General features: G+C 38.4%; 1 protein-coding gene across 1 annotated transcript in view; it reads left to right on the top strand.

The window, feature by feature from the left end:
* dock3 (dedicator of cytokinesis 3) overlaps nt 1-18,501 on the top strand; it is an 835,931-nt gene that overhangs the window by 327,845 nt on the left and 489,585 nt on the right.

Genomic DNA, 18,501 nt, shown 5'->3' on the forward strand with positions numbered 1-18,501 from the left:
GAAGAGTGTGCATGTTTGAGGAGTGCTGAAGAGTGCTATGGAGATTGCATTATTTGCAAAAAAATTAGACAAGATATCCTTTATAGTGCAACAAAAAGAAACATTCACCAGTGCATCATTACTGCATATGATGCTGAAAGGGAAGTGTACCTAGGACAAATCCTCAGCTATGAACTGATTAATGTCCCTGTACTGTAGCTATTGCAGATAACGATGGTTATTTGTGAAGTGGAAATAAGTCTATCCTCACTCAAGTGCTGTCTAGCAATGTGGAATGTACAGTAAAAACGGCTCATTCAACATTGGTAATAGATGCTCAAGATCTAGTTATGTCTTTAGGACACCCATCTGACTGCAGCTCATTTAAGAAGCATGCAGGGAAGTTTGTAAGAAACTTTTCTATTGTTATTTGGTATTTGTTATGTGGTAGCAAATTATGTTAACTATCAAAGAAATAGACCTAATGTAGGAATGCACACAGATATTGCAACAGATAATGCGTGTAGGCCTATCTGATTAAGACCTGAGTGGTTGAAACGTACTTATTAAATTACACTGGGAGCAAAGAAGACTATCTTCACTTTTTTCCCCTTTGCAACTGTCAAAGAAATCCCATAAACACGAGAAGGCCTAGAGTAGCCTACATCAGATGGCCTAAAGATTAGGCTCTTCTGCATAGCATTAAGTGATTTGCATGCAGTAATTTGAACACTGACCTTGATCTACAGTAGCCTACTTTGGCTATTTAAAGGTAATTTATTGCCAAAACACCACACAATATAAATGAGCTATAACAAACAATAAAGGACTTAATCACGCACAAACTACTTTTTAACTGACTACAAAAAATAATAATTATGTAGGAAGTTTAGAAGTTTAAAACCCAGAATTGACCAAAAGTGCACCAAGTTCAACACAAATGACTCCATACACTTGCAGGAGGCCTGCGTCCTTTCTTTTCCAGATATTTTAGGATTTGGATATCGTTTCAGTATCGAGTATCAAGATATTTATGGCAGGTATTGTATCGAAGTCATAATTTTGGTATCGTGACAACACTATGCCAGAGCCACTCTGTTTTCTAGATGTCAAGGATCGGAGGCTCTACCACCAACAAGTGATGCTGCTCAATGGCATATTAGAAGAGCACATTATCAAGCTCTAGTATGGAGGCAAGCACACATACTAAATCCAGTGTTACTAGAAGTAAAATGTTACTGCTGACGGTAGATGCAGTTCTGCATTAGGCTTATTCCCACTATCTAAGTTCATATGTACTGTAGGATATATTCTATATATAAGGTTATCTGTGCAACTTGTTATTGTGATGAAATACATTAAACACCACATGAGTGACTCACTATGTTAGCAATAAAAATATGGTTGTGTTTTGATTAGAATTTCCGAGTTTATTACATGTTAACTGTAATTATGTTCCCATTAAATATGTTAATAAAATAAAGTATGACTTCTTTAATGCTCAAACATGTATTTAGAGAACACTTTTATTTGGTTTTAGTGATTACTTTTGAAATCAACCCAATTTAGGGAAAAATAAGGTAAAAAAATCGATATTTTATGTTAAAATGCTGATTATGCGGCTTAGAACTCAGAATTGAGCTTGGTAAACAAAATATTCAGAATCAGCACCCTCAAATTAGGTAAGAAGGGTGGTTCACCAACTTTTCCTCAAATTTGCCGTCAGAAGTTCTCTTCTGTGAAGCTGCTCTCCCTAGAGCCAGTACCAACTGGCTAGCTTACCTCTCTGGGTGTCTCCGCTCCAGGTGTCTGGTGAACGTTGATGTGGTCCCGGCTGTTTCGGTGAGAGAGACTTTGCAAAACTTGCATTTTGCAGAATGCTTCTTTCTTGCCCCTGGACTGCAAATTTCTTTATGCTCCGTGAATGCAAATTTAATGATGGCGGAATTCGCTGACATTATTATTAATGAGTAATATCAGTGGGATTAATTGCCTAAATAATACAGGCTTAGCATCCAAGGCTTAGCATTCAGCTTTACTTGTTATGAAGTATATTCAAATTGCTCACATTTTTCTTTGCTCTCCGTAGCACACTCATGTTTCCACAAAATGTGTCTTCTTAAATTCCAAAATTAATCTTCACTCCCTGGAACAGTGTCACCACATGGTTGTTCTTGCTCTACATTGTTAGTAACAAAATTCCATCCGCTCCGCTCCTCGCTCGCTCTGGTTGCTATGGAATCTGACATAGATGCTTTATTTCAATGGTTGCTGTTGAGTAGTTTAAATAGTTACATTATTTAATAGTGAATCATCATCTTGAGGACTTTTATTTTTAAACAGTTGTGGGCAGAGAAAACAGTTGGCGGGAGTAATACTTGATGACAACTGACAGTTGGAATGGCTGAACAGTTAAATAGTTGAGTACTTTATATGGTTAAATTATTTAACCCTCTAATTATTTAACCTTCCTAACATCAAATGGATATTTTAATTACTTTCAGTCAGGTTTTCGGGCAAATCACAGCACTGAAACAGCTCTTATTAAGGTTTTAAATGACATACGCCTCAATACAGATGCAGGCAAAACATCAGTCCTAGTGTTATTGGACCTTAGTGCAGCCTTCGACACTGTTGATCACAACATATTACTACACAGATTAGAGCACTGGGTTAAACTTTCAGGTATAGTCATCAACTGGGTCAAATCATACCTACAAGAAAGGAGTTTGTTTGTTGCCATCGGCAACTGTACCTCTACACCAATGTCCTTGACCTGTGGTGTCCCCCATCTTGGGGCCACTATTCACCATATTCACACGGCGGCCATCTTGTTTTGATGTCATGCTCAGGGTGGGAAGTTCGAGTTCTGTACAGTTGTGTGTGGATGTTGTGGATTGTATCAGTCACGAATATGTCTGCTGTGTGCCTGGGTGTAATTCCTACTACAAAAGATGGGAAAAAGACAAAACACGTTCGTTCCACCGGTTCCTGACAGACACCAGATTGAAGAGAGAGTGGATTTCAAAAATTAGAAGAGACATCGGTACATTTTTCCAGGTAAGTGCATAATTATCTAGCTAGCCAACCGGTTAGCTTAACCTCAGGCTAATGTTAGTTATAAAGATAGCCATTGTGTAACGTTATCATGCTACTTGTTAGATCAAACGCAAACATGATGTCGCTTTATTTATGTATGGTAACGTTACGATGATGCCTTGATAGAAATGCCACGTCTCAAGCAGTAAGCTTGTCTTTTGCTGACTTCAGGGAAAGCCCTGGTCACTGTGTATGTAGGCTAACTGCAGCTAACGGGCAGGCTGTTTGTTGTTCGTGGAGATTAACGTTACGTCCAACACAAAAGTTTGTGCCAAACATTTCACTGAGCAGTGTTTTGTGCATCATGATGAGGCTGGAAAAACGTGCCTCCTGCCAGGAAGTGTCCTGTTCGCTTGGACAAAAACGACTCATAAAAGACCAATGCGAATTAGAGGGAGAGAGGTCAGTTAGTGAAAATTGTTTCACACGTCTCCTAATGTCATGTTTAGCCTAGGTCTGTTACAAAGAGTTGATTCATTCAGTTTTGCAAGAACTTATTATTACATACACAGCAATGAACCTGCTGGAGAGACAGAAGATGCAAGTGTAGACCTGGCTGGAGTTGACACTGGGTAGGACACGTATAAAGTATATTGCCTATGTCTATCTTGCAAAATATCACACAGCTGCTGCATAAGACATAGGCTATGTGTAGCAGCAGGGTATAACATGTAATCTCCATTAATGAAACAAATTCACTGTAGTAGGTTACATGGTATACTATACAACTTAATTGATACACATGCAGTTTTTGATTTGTCATTGTCTCCTATAGTGCAGACCAAGTTGTTAAGCCAGCACCCCACTCTGACCATGACTATGCTGAACTCTCGGCCACTGGAAGAGCAGCTAGAAGCAGCACGGAAGGAGATCGCCCGCCTTACGCAGGAGAATACCATCCTCAAGGCATCCTGTTTCAGCTTGAAGCAAAAATTATTCATAGTTCTTGACATTCTACACTGGATTTCGGGTGAATAATTATCAAACATGAAGTATTTTTCTACAGTGTTACTATAGTACTTTCTACAATATTAGCAATACTTTGTACACAAAAAACTCATACAGCAATTTATTTTCCTTGTGCATTAACATTGTGCTGATCTCTGTATCGTGGCGTCGATTTTCTATTTTCTGTTTTCTTCTATTCTATACTTATTATATTATATTTTTTATAGGACTACGAGACACAGATCATTGTTCTTGTCCCTTCAGCCAACGGCAGAGGGCATGTTTTTTGCATCTTTTAGGCATGGAGTTATGTCAGTCATGACATTTCACATTCTTAACTGGAAATTAAATAAACTGAATAGATTCTAAAGCAACACAATGTAGTTATTTTACTTGTAATGCATTTAAACTTTGGCTTTAAAAATGTTGATGCTACATTAGCTTACAACATGGACATCAATAAGGTGAATACAGTAGCTACAGATGAAGAAATACATTTTTAATGATAAAGTTTATGTACATAACAATGGGGCACTTAATAAGACAGCATCAAAGTGCACTCTCTCCAGATAGTAATCCTCCTGGCACATTACAAAAAAAATAAACCATTTTGCTCCTGTAAGAGCCATCTGTCCCATGACTTGTGAGTGATCTTCATGGCCATGCTTGAAGGAAAAGGTTCTATCCACTGTTCTTAGGTATGAGCAGTTTGACTCTCTTGGTTTAGGCATTTGATTTCAAGTAGGCCATGGCCATAATCTTTTTTTACTCAACTATGACAACTGTAGGTCTTGTTGGATTTGACCTTGTTAATTTTTAAGAGTGACAGGTTTGGGCCCTAGGCCTAATTCTCAAGAAGGGATGTGCCAAGTTTGGGGTAAGGAGGTTTTACATTTGGTTAGGGGGACTGATTTGTTAACCTGACCCTAGCCAGATGAATTTCGCTCCGCCTAGCTCCACTCATCCATCTGAAACCGATCCATTGAAGTGTTGCTTCAGAAGGCTGGGCCTAATCAAAAAATGCTTGCATATGATTGAATAAGCCACTTGTCCGTAATCTATTGACGTGCTACTTCAACCACTCACATCGAAGCCAACCCGTGACGCTAATAACAGTCTCACAGTCGCTTCTACGCTATGTCACATATATGAAACTCCCGCCCTGCGTCCTGATTGGCTAAACCATAAAGTCGGTTGCAGAAATCACTCTCAATGGAAGAGGTCCCAGATGGATGTGAGTGAAGCTAGGCGGAGCTAAGCGGAACGAAATTCATCTGGCTAATGAATCAGGCTACTGATTTGTATCCTAATTTAGAGTAATGAGCAAGAGTATACAGGAGGCCAACAAGGTGTGAGCAGTGCCCGGGATCAGATTCCAAAAATAATTCTGTGGAAATGCATGGATTACAGTTTCTTCCAGTAGCAGCAACTGGAATCCATGCATTTCCACAGAATTATTTTTGGAATCTGATCCCTTATCATACCTGTTCAACCCGGAATTCTCCTTTAATAAAAAGGAGATATTAATTATCATTGTGCGTGCTCAGAAGCGTTCTCGATTAAATGGGTAGCATAGGGCCTACGTTCAAGTTGGATCCAAAAACCCAAAAAGTATCATCTTTATGTAACATGCTGTTGGTGCATGTTGACATCATAGGCGCCGTTTTGGCGTTTTGTGTGTCGGCCGCTGTTGATTTCCTAAAGTGTTGAAATGCATACACTACTTCTCAAAAACCGTATGGCAACAATACACATGGGCGTTGATATAGGTCATTTAATTGTTTGAGCACCCACCGACGGAAACATAAATCGGCGCCTATGGTTGACATTGTATAGGCTACTTTCTCTAACATCTAGTGAAAAACAGTTTGCAGTAGCCTAGGCTACAGATACTATTTATTGGCTAAATGTTGGTCCCTCCTCTGTCTCTCGGTGCCCTTTGCCCAGGGCGTTTTAAAACTGAAAATTTTCGCCTAAGCATCTCACGTTCCATCTTCAGCTAACTCCATAGACAATAAAATAAACGATATTGCTGCTTCAGGTTTTGCGCTTCTGACATGACATCATCAGCCCCCCACAAAGGAAATATACCTATAGGTAAACACAAACGTAAAAACGTTTTACGTTAATGTTTCGTAAAGCGAAAGCGTAGCCTATGTATTTGTGTCATGTATACTTTACTTTACTGGCTAACTCCCTCCTTTTTCAGTCTATGCTCCCTACTCTGGCTCTGTTTGTTCTTCTAATTCATTGTGTTTTCTGGTAGACGCTCCGTTCGTTTCCATGGTCTCTCGCGCTGGTTTCACCACAAACTGCGTGCAGGCAATGGGCGTATGAAACGTAGGCCTAATCACATAGCATACGGCACAGTGGTCATGGGAAATGTAGGAAGTAGCCTACTGCCAGGGGATATATATCGGTGCGACTGAGAACAGAGCCTTACAGTATGTATCATGCATGCAATGCCTCATGCATCACCGGCCTAATTGGCTAGTAAATTTTTACTAATACCCGCCAAAATGAATTTTTACCCGCATTTGGCGGGTTGGCGGGTGTTAATTTAGAACCCTGGTCCCAATTTAGAACCCTGGTCAAAGGTCACCAAATGTTTTGAGCGTCCTCCTAATGGGGTCATGAATATATGTAGTAAGTTTGGTTATGATACATGGCAGGGTTGCTGAGATATGAGCTCACTTCCTGTTTGGCGGCTTCGCCACCGATTTCGATTGGCTGTTACGGGCGAATGCTTTTGTCAATTGTTCCAGAGAGCAATATATTGATAGGTTATGGTCTGAAGATGGTCTGTGCCAATGTTGGTGAAGATCAGATGAAATTTGCGACCTGTGAAAACTTTGATGTTTTTGATTAAATCTAATCTGGCGGCCGAATCAATTACGATGACATCACAAGTTGGCCTGGGTCGGCCTAAGGACCTCCAACAGTATTACCAGACACCACTAGTACATTTTAATTCCAAACACAACCGCAGCTACAGGCCAAAAGGCATGTTTCTTAATTGCAGCGCCCCCTAGAGGTCAAAGGTCACCATATTTCTTGAGCGTCCCCCTGATTGGGTCCTGAGTCCATGCACCAAGTTTGGCTTTGATACATGTAAGGGTTGCTGAGATATCAGCTCACTTCCTGTTTGGCGGCTTCGTCGCAAATTTCGATTGGCTGTTACATGTGAACGGTTTCAGTTCCGAAGACAAAAAGCAATGCATTAATGAGGCATGGTCTGTAGATGATATCTGTGAAGTTTGGTGTCGATCGGATAAAATTTGTGACCTCTGATACATTTTAAGTGATTTTGATGAAATCCAAATGACGGAAAATCCATCATGGCGGAAAATGACGTCATAGGGTGCGTTGAACTCGGCTTGGTCCAAGGATTCCAGCGATACCTCATTTTTGACAATCGGGCATACAAGTCAAAAGTTGCGTGCGTGAACGCACGTCCAACTTTGGCCTGTTGGTGGCGCTAGAGCGCTCGAGGTGCCAACATGAAACTTGGTGAAATTAATCATGGGACCCTATTCGCTGTGCCAAATTTCACAACTTTTTACCAGACGGTTCTATGGGCTGCCATAGACTTCCATGGCAGAAGAAAGATGATGCGTAATAATAAGAAAACGTACAAACACAATGGGTGCCTTCGCTGCTTGGCCCCCAATTATATTTGGTAAAAAGGAGGGAAGATACTGTTAAAAATCTTGGTGTCATAATTGACAGTGATCTAAATTTAAACAGCCACATGAAAGCAAACTAAATCAGCTTTTTACCACCTCAAAATCATTGCCAAACTTAGAGGGCTAATGTCAAGACATGATCTAGAAAAACTTATTCATGCATTCATCTCCAGTAGGGTTGACTACTGCAATGGACTTTTCACAGGCCTTCCTAAAAAGACTATCAAACAGCTTCAGATTATACAAAATGCAGCAGCTAGGGTTCTCACAAAAACTAAAATAATTGACCACATTACTCCAATACTTAAGTCCCTGCATTGGCTGGTTCCAGTAAGTCACAGAATTGACTTTAAAGCGCTTCTGCTTGTTTATAAATCACTAAATGGAATGGGACAAAATTACCTAGCAGACATGCTTCAGCAGTACACACCTTCCAGACCTCTCAGGTCTCATGAGAAATACTTAAACCTAATGTTAACTAAACATGGTGAAGCAGCGTTTAGTTGCTATGCAGTTCAGCTCTGGAACCAACTTTCAGATGAGATCAAAGTTGCCCCAACTGTAGCCAGTTTCAAATCTAGACTTAAGACCAAACTTTTCTCAGATGCTTTCTGCTAACTGATCAAATGTTCATTGCCCAGTTCACAGGGGTGAGTACTGTTGTTCCTTGTAGTACTATTGCTGTCCTTATTTGGGCAAAGGGGGATTGTGTGAAGTAGTTGGTCTGTCATTCTAACAGTATAGACAGATTGGGCATAGTCAGAGTATCGACTATCAAGCCCTGTGGTCGGGCATTTTGGCCCTGAAAGGAAACTTGTGCGTGCACAGTTCGGGACTACTTCAAGTATCTCCATAGAGTGCTGCTGTTCACTGGGTGTTTGACTAGGATCATTATCACTTATTTTTTACATTTCTAAAATGTAAAAAATTCAGCTAAAATTTGAATAGTTTCTGACTATTATCTGACTCATGGATTATGTGTATGTGTGTCATGTCATCCTGTATGTGTCATCTTGTATGTGATTGTGTCCAGTTTATTGTAAGATCTTCATTACTCAATTTACAGAGCACTCAGGGCCAGATGTACTAATGCGTTTGCGCCCACTTCAGGCGTATTTGTTTTGCAACGTGCGTTTAAAATCATTGCGAGGTATGTACAAACAGGCCGCAATGATGTAAAAGTGCAAACTGCCTGTCGCGGTAGCTGAACATGGCTAATTGCGTTTTTCGTGTCATGCATATGCATTCATGGGAGGATCCAGGGGAAAGTGGGAGTTTAGCATAAAAAGATGGGAGGGGAAGCTTAAAGAGCGCTTAATTATGTATTCCGCGGTATGTACAAAGACTGCTCCTGAAAATGCACGTCTATTCTGCATCTAAATACTTCTCCCTTTTAAAAGCAAATTGCAGTTCAATGCGTCAATAAGAGAACCTTTCAAAGACAACAGAATCGCTATTTAGAGCACCAGTTTTGTAAGTATTTGTACTATCAAAAGCAACCTTAACTTTCGTTGGCTTTTCGAATGTCTTACTTTCACTTTCACGTCATTCACTTAAACTTTCCTACTTACTAGATTTGACCAATTTTCCATAGCCTACGTGCACAAGTACTTTGAGTAAAACTACTGATCTTCATTATCTCCCTGCTTGTTAACGTTTGATTCTTTTTAATGTTGTCATCAGTTAACTTCATTCAACTGCGCTTGTATAGGCTCTGCCATTCAGTTGTGGACTTTCGTAAATTGCGTTTATGGGCAGAGAAAGGCAGAGAAAGGCGCAATTTACACAAGTTTGATAAATACGAAGGAAACTTGGGTCTGACAGCGTTCGCAATCTGCGGTTTGTCCATGACGCTGATAACGCTACGTTCGCAAATGTACGTACTGTACATCTGGCCCTCAGAGTACTATTGTTCCTTGTAGTACTATTGCTGTCCTTAGTTGGGCAAAGGGGGATTCTGTGATGTAGTTGTGCTGTCATTCTAACAGAATAGACAGATCAGGCATAGTCAGAGTGTAACAGCTTGTTCATTACAGTTCAAGAGTTGCAGCTTTATCGGGTTTCCCTGAAACTGAGGGCAAGATGTACTAAGGCTTTTGCACCCACTTCGGGCGTATTTGTTTCGCAACGTGCGTGTAAAATCATAGCAAGGTATGTACAAACAGGCCGCAATGATGTAAAAGTGCTAACTGCCTGTCGCGGGAGCTGAAAATGGCTAATTGCGTTATTCGTGTCATGCATATGCATTCATGGGAGGATCCAGGAGAAAGTGGGAGTTTAGCGTAAAAAGATGGGAAGGGAAGCGTACGGAGCGCCTAATTATGTATTCCGCGGTATGTACAAAGACTGCTCCTGGAAGCGCACGTCTATTCTACGCCTAAATACTTCCGCCTTGTAAAAGCAGGTGTTAATCCAAATTGCAGTTCAATGCGTCAATAAGAGAACCTTTCAAAGACAACAGAATCGCTATTTAGAGCACCAGTTTTGTAAGTATTTGTACTATCAAAAGCAACCTTAACTTTCGTTGGCCTTTCGAATGTCTTACTTTCACTTTCACGTCATTCACTTAAACTTTCCTACTTGCTAGATTTGACCAATTTTCCATAACCTAAGTGCACAATTAGTTTGAGTAAAACTACTGATCTTCATTATCTCCCTGCTTGTTGACATCTTATCATGTATGGTATTATTTCATGATCGCTAAACGTTTAATTATTTTTAATGTTGTCATCAGTTAACTTCATTCAACTGTGCTTGTATGTAGGCTCTGCCGTTCAGTTGTGGACATTAGTAAATTGCGTTTATGGGCGGAGAAAGGCAGAGAGGCGCAGTTTACACTAGTTTAATAAATACGACGGAAACTTGGGTCTGACAGCGTTCGCAATCTGCGGTTTGTCCATGACGTTGATAACTCTACGTTCGCAAATGTACGTACATCTGGCCCTGAGTGTTAAAGGAGAATTCCGGTGTGATTTTGACCTAAAGTGTTTTGAAACATGATACCGAGTGTGAACGTATGTCTCATAGCCCATCTCGGCTTGTCTCCTGCACTCCGAAATCTGTCGCTAGTTAGCCGATGCTACCAACAAGGCGGTCAATGGTGGTGCCTCGGCATCGGCATAGCCATGCAAATAAATCACTGTTTTACACCATTTACGAGGCTCAATGTATCTCCACACTTCATTGGTAGACTTCCAAGGGCCCTGACATTTAAAACGAGACATTGAGAACTTTGAAAAAGCACTGGTAGTTTACTTACAAGACGATTTATACAGACAGTATCTTCTCGAAGTTTAGCGTTTGCAGCCATCTTGAATTTAGTCACGATAAGTCGAGCGATGAGTAAGAATGAACAGGTATGATAAGGGATCAGATTCCAAAAATAATTCCGTGGAAATGCATGGATTTCAGTTGCTGCTACTGGAAGAAACTGGAATCCATGCATTTCCACAGAATTATTTTTGGAATCTGATCCCTTATCATACCTGTTCATTCTTCCTCGTCGCTCGACTTATCGTGACTAAATTCAAGATGGCTGCAAACGCTAAACTTCGAGAAGATACTGTCTGTATAAATCGTCTTGTAAGTAAACTACCAGTGCTTTTTCAAAGTTCTCAATGTCTCGTTTTAAATGTCAGGGCCCTTGGAAGTCTACCAATGAAGTGTGGAGATACATTGAGCCTCGTAAATGGTGTAAAACAGTGATTTATTTGCATGGCTATGCCGATGCCGAGGCACCACCATTGACCGCCTTGTTGGTAGCATCGGCTAACTAGCGACAGATTTCGGAGTGCAGGGGACAAGCCGAGATGGGCTATGAGACATACGTTCACACTCGGTATCATGTTTCAAAACACTTTAGGTCAAAATCACACCGGAATTCTCCTTTAACTATTTAGGTGCTTGGGGGACTATCGAACCCTGTGGTTGGCCATTTTGGCCCTGTGCACGCACAGTTTGGAACTACTTCAAGAATCTTAATAGAGTGCTGCTGTACACTGGGTTCTTGACTAGTATAATCATTCTATGTTGTTTTTTATGTTTTAATTATTACTTTTTAAACACTTTTAAATTATTGCCCTTTTATGCTTTTATGTACTATTACCTTGTGTGTTTTATTGTGTCTATGTTTTATTATTATTCTTTACTTTTTAAACTATTCTTTGACTATTGCCCTTCTATGCTTTTTATCAGCTATTCCTGTTTGCTTTTGTTTACGTAAAGCTCATTGAATGATCTCTGTATATGAAATGCACTATATAAATAAAGTTGACTTGACTTGACTATACCCCAATAGAATTCTACAACAATGCTCCAGATTCCAGATAAAGCTAGCTAACATGTGCACTTAAGTAAAAGCTAGATGTTTTAACAGAAACAACCAAAAAAGCTTGATTACTTGAAAAACTCAAAGAAGTGTCGGTCTTACTTTGAGCCTAGTAAATGGTTTAAAATTAGCGATCTTTTTACAATGAGAAATGCCCTATCGCTACCAGTGTTAGCATTTTGGATGCATCGGCTAAAAACAGGCTAGTTTAGAATGCATCGGATTAGCGTTTTTTTGCTCCCCAACAAATGTTCGAACTCGTTATCATGCTAAGCATATCCAAAATCCATTTTACACCAGATTTCCCCTTTAACTCCGGATCTTCCTTTAATTTGATACGCGGATATATATTTGTAAATGGGCAGTATAAAGGTCAAATCAGAGAATTGTTAATAGAGGACGGGCTATGGTAACATGTTTATCTTCATTAAGCTGTGCTGGATCAGATGGCAAGCAAAGTGATGTAGATCTTGGTATAGATGTTAGGTGTATTTAACACATGCTGTAAGTTAGTTGGTTTAAGCCAATTTCATTACTACGCTTCCAAAGTATCCCACCTAGTTTAGCTGTTCATAACATTATCCGTATATGACAAACACTGGGATCATGTGAGCATGCGCGAGTGAGTGAGCAGCAGGTGATGTCGGGTGGCAAACTTTATTAAATATGGGAGAGTTATAAGTATTTTTTTTCGCGGATTGAAGGTAGAATTCAATTAAGAAACTTTTTTGATTTTGAATGGGCCAAATTTAAGTTGGCGTCACGCTCCAGTGGCACACTTTGGATCCGATTGTTTGATCCGATTGTTTGATTGATGGCGTCTGACGCAACAAAGACGCCCGGAGTTTCAAACAAAATAAGATCTGAGCCCCCAAACAAACGACTTAACTCGGAATTAGACAGTAGTCCGGATAATTCTTTTTCACTTACGCCTGATATGGAGGGAATCTTGAGCGATATAAATGAGAAATTAAAGAAACTTGACAAGTTGGACTCAATGTCGGACGATATCAAAGAATTAAAAGAGACTGTGATTGCAAATGGGATATCACTGGAGCAGACACGCAATGATCTACAGTCTGTGAAAGAAAAGGTTAAGAAGGTGCAGAGGTCTGTCAGAGATGTTACCAGGGAAAACCTCAAGCTGAAGGAGAAAATGCTGGAGATGACCGCGCGGTCAATGCGAGACAACTTGATATTCAGCGGTATCCCCGAGAAGAAGGATGAGAATGTGAGAGATGTGCTCAAAGCCTTTTTTACCAACGAGCTGGGTATCAAGGAAGAGATTGTTCAACGGATTGCTTTCCCCAGAGTGCACAGACTCGGACCAGCAAGACCCAAGAAAAGTTCCTATTCGAATGCTGCGAAGGCGGAGGAGCAGGCCAAACCAAGAGCCATCATCGCCTGCTTCGAGCAGTACACGTACAGAGAGATGGTCTTCGGGCTGGGGCCAAAGCTTAAGGGGAAACACTTTGGCATTAACCAGCAGTACCCTGTGGAGATTGTGGACAGACGCAAAGCACTACTTCCCATATTTAAAGAAGAGAAAAAGGACAAAAAAGAAAAGGGCAGGGTAAGACTTGTTGCTGATAAACTCTATATCGACGGCGAATTATACAAAGACATAACAATCACACCATGGCTCTTTTTATTGGAACCGAATGATGATGATGATAACTTAGCCTAAATTAAGGTGAATCAAAATGAATTTGAATTGATCTCCCTGGGATAAGTTTTGTTATTGTTGCCACTGACTGACATGGCCTACTCTGTGGTCTTTTAATATGTCAATCTTACGGTATGTTCCTTTTAATTATTTTTTGTTTTTTTTTCTGTTTTGTTTTCTGTTTGTTTGTGCATACATAACATTTCGTTTTCAGAATAAGGACACTAAGAATAATAAAACTCTATTGGCAGGAAAGCTAATTAATGATTTAAAGCATTATGAGCCTTGAATCCCTGTGTATTGCCAGCTATAATTGTAATGGACTGGCTAATGACACGAAAAGAAGTGAAATATTTACTTGGTTAGCTGAAAAAAAGGATTTGGATATAATTTGTTTACAAGAATGTCATTCTACTCAGGATGTGGAAGAAAAATGGAGACGAGAATGGAAGGGGTCTATTTACTTTAATCATGGAGCAAGAAACCAAAAAGGAGTATTGATATTGTTTAGAGAGCATCTTGAAACTTGTGTGCATAAAATAGAACGTGATATGGATGGTCGTATAATTATTTTAGATGTTGAAATTGAAAGTAAACGTTTCTGTTTGGTCAATATTTATGCTCCAAATGATAATGATCCAACTTTTTTTGATACTGTTTATAATATGATTAGAAATTATGATATTCCTGTCATTCAAGCTGGGGACTATAATATTGCCCTCCAACCTTCTAAAGACAGGGCTGGAGAGGTCAGGGACTGTTATGGACAGAAAAGACATGCTCTTACATCTATGATGTCTGCAATGGATCTTTTTGATGTTTGGAGATTAAAAAATCCAGATTTAATTAGATATACTTGGCGGCGGAATGCTTCTGCAAGTAGAATAGACCTTTTCTTGATTTCTTTCTCTCTTATAGCAAAAGCTATTCAAGTAATAATTGCGGAAAGATTTAGATCTGATCATCATCTTATTATATTAAAATTTAAGTTTGCTGACACTGACAGGGGTAAAGGCTATTGGAAATTTAATCAATCATTGTTAGAAGATGTAAATTTCATTGTTAAAACAAAGCAATTTATCTCAGATTTTTTTCTTTTTAACACTGACTCAGCAAATCCACATATTGTATGGGATACATTCAAATGTGCTTTCCGAGGCCATGCTATAAAGTTCTCCTCATGGAAGTACAAACAAACCTGTAATAGAGAAATAATTTTATTAAATGAGGTGCAAAACATAAAAAATCGCTTGGATGCAAATAGATCTGATTGCATTGAACAAGATCTCCAAATATTAGACGATAAAGAAAAAGAATTAGAGAGATTCTATCAGAATAAAATCAAAGGAATTATATATAGAAGTAAAGCTAAATGGATGGAACAGGGTGAAAAATGTAATAAGTATTTTCTGCAACTTAAAAATAGAAATTATCCCAGAAAGAATATATCAAAAATTTTGAAAGATGATGGAACAAATGTTATTTCAACTAATGGCATTCTGAAAACATTGATGGAGTATTATAATGGGATTTTCAACGAAGAGGCACATCATTTATCTCATCTTTCACTGGCTGAGCATATGGAAATGTATCCCCACCCAGAACTTACTAATGCTCAACAAAAATTATGTGAAGGTCTTATTACTGAGGGAGAGTTATATGATGCCATTTGTTCCTTTCAAAATGGAAAAGCACCAGGTCTAGATGGAATACCAGTGGAGGTATACAAAATATTCTTTACTGAAATTAAAGTTCCTTTGCTGGCATGCTATAACTATTCTTTTGAGATTGGTTGTCAATCATATACTCAGAAAGAAGGTTTAATTTCATTACTTTTGAAACATGATGCAGAGGGCCAGGAAAAAGACCCTGTGAAATTAAAAAACTGGAGACCTCTTACACTCTTATGTTGTGATGCACGTATTTTGGCCAAATGTTTAGCACTTAGACTAAAAAAAGTCATTCAGGACTTAATACATCCTGATCAAACTGGTTTTTTAAAAGGACGCTTTATAGGCGATAACATCAGACGCCTGCTTGAAATAATGGATTATTATGATAAAGAAAATTTGCCCGGCCTGATTTTCATAGCTGACTTTGAGAAGGCATTTGATACAATAAATTGGAATTTTATATATCAATGTCTAAATGTGTATAACTTTGGTGAGAGCTTTATTAAATGGACTCATGTGTTGTATCAAAATCCTTGTAGTAAAATAATTAACAATGGGCACATTTCTGATACAATTACCCTATCCAAAGGAGTGAGGCAAGGCTGCCCCCTTTCAGCATATCTATTTATTCTTTCAATTGAAATGCTGGCCATTAGAATAAGAAATAATACAACTATTAAAGGATTAGAAATAAATGGGTTAGAATCAAAGTCTTCCTTTTATGCCGATGATGCTTCATTTTTTATTAAACCCGATGTTCTGTCATTAAACTCTCTTATCGCAGAACTGGATTCCTTTGCTTTACTTTCGGGATTAAAACCAAATTACGACAAATGCTCTATTCTTAGAATTGGATCGCTGAAAAATTCAAATTATATTTCCTGTAAGGTGCCTATAAAATGTTCAGAAGGCCCTGTTAATCTTTTAGGGATATATATACCAGAAGATAAAAAGCTCCTTGTAAAGATAAATTTTGAGTTAAAATTTCAGAAAATGAATAAGATACTTCAGGCCTGGAGAGGTAAATATCTCTCAATATTTGGAAAGGTAACAGTAATTAATTCATTAATACTGTCACAATTTACATACTTATTGCAAGCCTTACCTTCACCTGATACAATGTTCATAAAAACATACGAAAAAGTAATTTTTAATTTCATCTGGAATGGTAAAACTGATAAAATAAAACGCAAATATGTGTACAATACACGTGACAATGGAGGTTTAGGACTAAAGAACCTTGCGACACTGGATATGGCCTTAAAAGGTGCTTGGATTCAACGATTATATAATAATCAACACTGGTTTTCATCTAAATTATTCATAGCTCAATGTGGCACATCAGTAGGTAAGTTATATCCATTTTTTCAGCTAGGCCAGGAATCAAAAGTAACCCTGAACCAAATTTTTCCTAATCTTTCCCCTTTTTTCAGAAACTCTTTGTCTATGTGGTTTTGCTTTCAGTTCTCTATGCCAAATAATACATTAGAGATTAAACAACAGATATTGTGGCTTAATTCTAATATCTGCATAGACAAAAAACCTGTATATTGGCAGTCATTTTTAGATAATAATGTACTTTTTGTAAATGACATATTGAATAGTAAAGGACAATTTCTTAGTTATGAATCCTTTGTGTCAATATATGGAGACTTTTGTCCAAAACTACAGTATTTCCAGTTGTTATCAGCAATCCCTTCATCTTGGAAAATAGCACTACTTGATTCAAATGCAAACCTAGGTGTCTGCCGTCCGGCTATTAACAATTATAAATGGTTGGGGCATAAAAAAGTAAATTTTGACATGTACAGCTTCTTTTTATTTTTTAAAAATACTGCAATTTCTCCATATTATTTTCAAGACTACTGGGAAAGTATTTTTGATACTCCACTTCCTTGGTTAGATGTCTTTAAGAATCTGTACAAATCATCCTGTTCAACATATGTATGGGCCTTTCAAGTTAAAATTTTCTACAAGATTCTACCAACAAAGAAAATGTTAAAGATTTGGAGAATAAATGAAGACAATATGTGTAGATACTGTGGTGAAGAAGAGGAAGACACCATGCATTTGTTTTGGTATTGTCCAGATGTCATGCTTTTCTGGCACAAGGTGGCAGCTTGGCTGTCTGAGCAAGGACTTGATTTACCAATAACAACAATCAATATAATTTGGGGTTTGCAGGAAGAACAAAATATGCTGTTAAACATTATTGTGCTCCTTGGAAAAAATTTTATTTTAAAAAAAGAAAAATGTATTACATTGGAACCATTCATCATGTTTCTAAAACACCATTATTTAATGACTAAGAACATGATAAAAAATAAAAGAAAACCACAATTAGATGATTGGAGAAAATTAGCTATCACGAAAAAATGGGATAAAGATCAATAATTTTGTTTTTATTATTTATTTTTATTCTGATAGTTATCGATAAGAATCTATCTGTTGCCACAATGTGTCATACTCTTTATGCTATTTTTCTGTTCATGTCATGGAGTTAATTTACAGCTTAAATATGAACATGACTGGGTTATATAGTTAAAATATGTATGCTTATTTGTTTGTTTGTGTATGATTTTGGTTAATGTTGTTTGTTTGTTTGTTTGTTTTCATTACCGTTGTTTACTTGTCTGTCCTCTATGTTGTAAACACCAATAAAAAAAAAAAAATAAATAAAAAAAAAAAAAAAAAAAAAACATTATCCGTATAACAATATCAGAATGTTGCAATGTTGCAACTGCATTTTGTTATTGTGTCCTGTAAAAAAGAGTGATTGCTTTTAACAGTAAAGATGCCGCATGCCTGCCACTCTGAGTGCAGCCGTGGCCTACTGGTTAGCACTTCGGACTTGTGACCGGATGGTTACCGGTTCGAACCCCGACCAGTAGGAACGGCTGAAGTGCCCTTGAGCAAGGCACCACACCACTCACTTCTCCCCGAGCGCCGCTGTAGCAGGCAGCTCACTGCGTCGGGATTAGTGTGTGCTTCACCTCACTGTGTGCTGAGTGTGTTTCACTAATTCATGGATTGGGATAAATGCAGAGACCAAAATAGAGAGATCAAAAGAGTATCTATACTTATACTTACTTGACGTTGCTCTTTTCCTCCAAACACCAGTTT

The sequence above is a fragment of the Alosa pseudoharengus genome, unplaced genomic scaffold, assembly GCF_046254945.1.
Source record: "Alosa pseudoharengus isolate Yale_2024_CS ecotype anadromous, Long Island Sound unplaced genomic scaffold, YU_APseudo_1.1 YU_APseudo_1.1_scf_5, whole genome shotgun sequence".
Classification (NCBI taxonomy): domain Eukaryota; kingdom Metazoa; phylum Chordata; class Actinopteri; order Clupeiformes; family Clupeidae; genus Alosa; species Alosa pseudoharengus.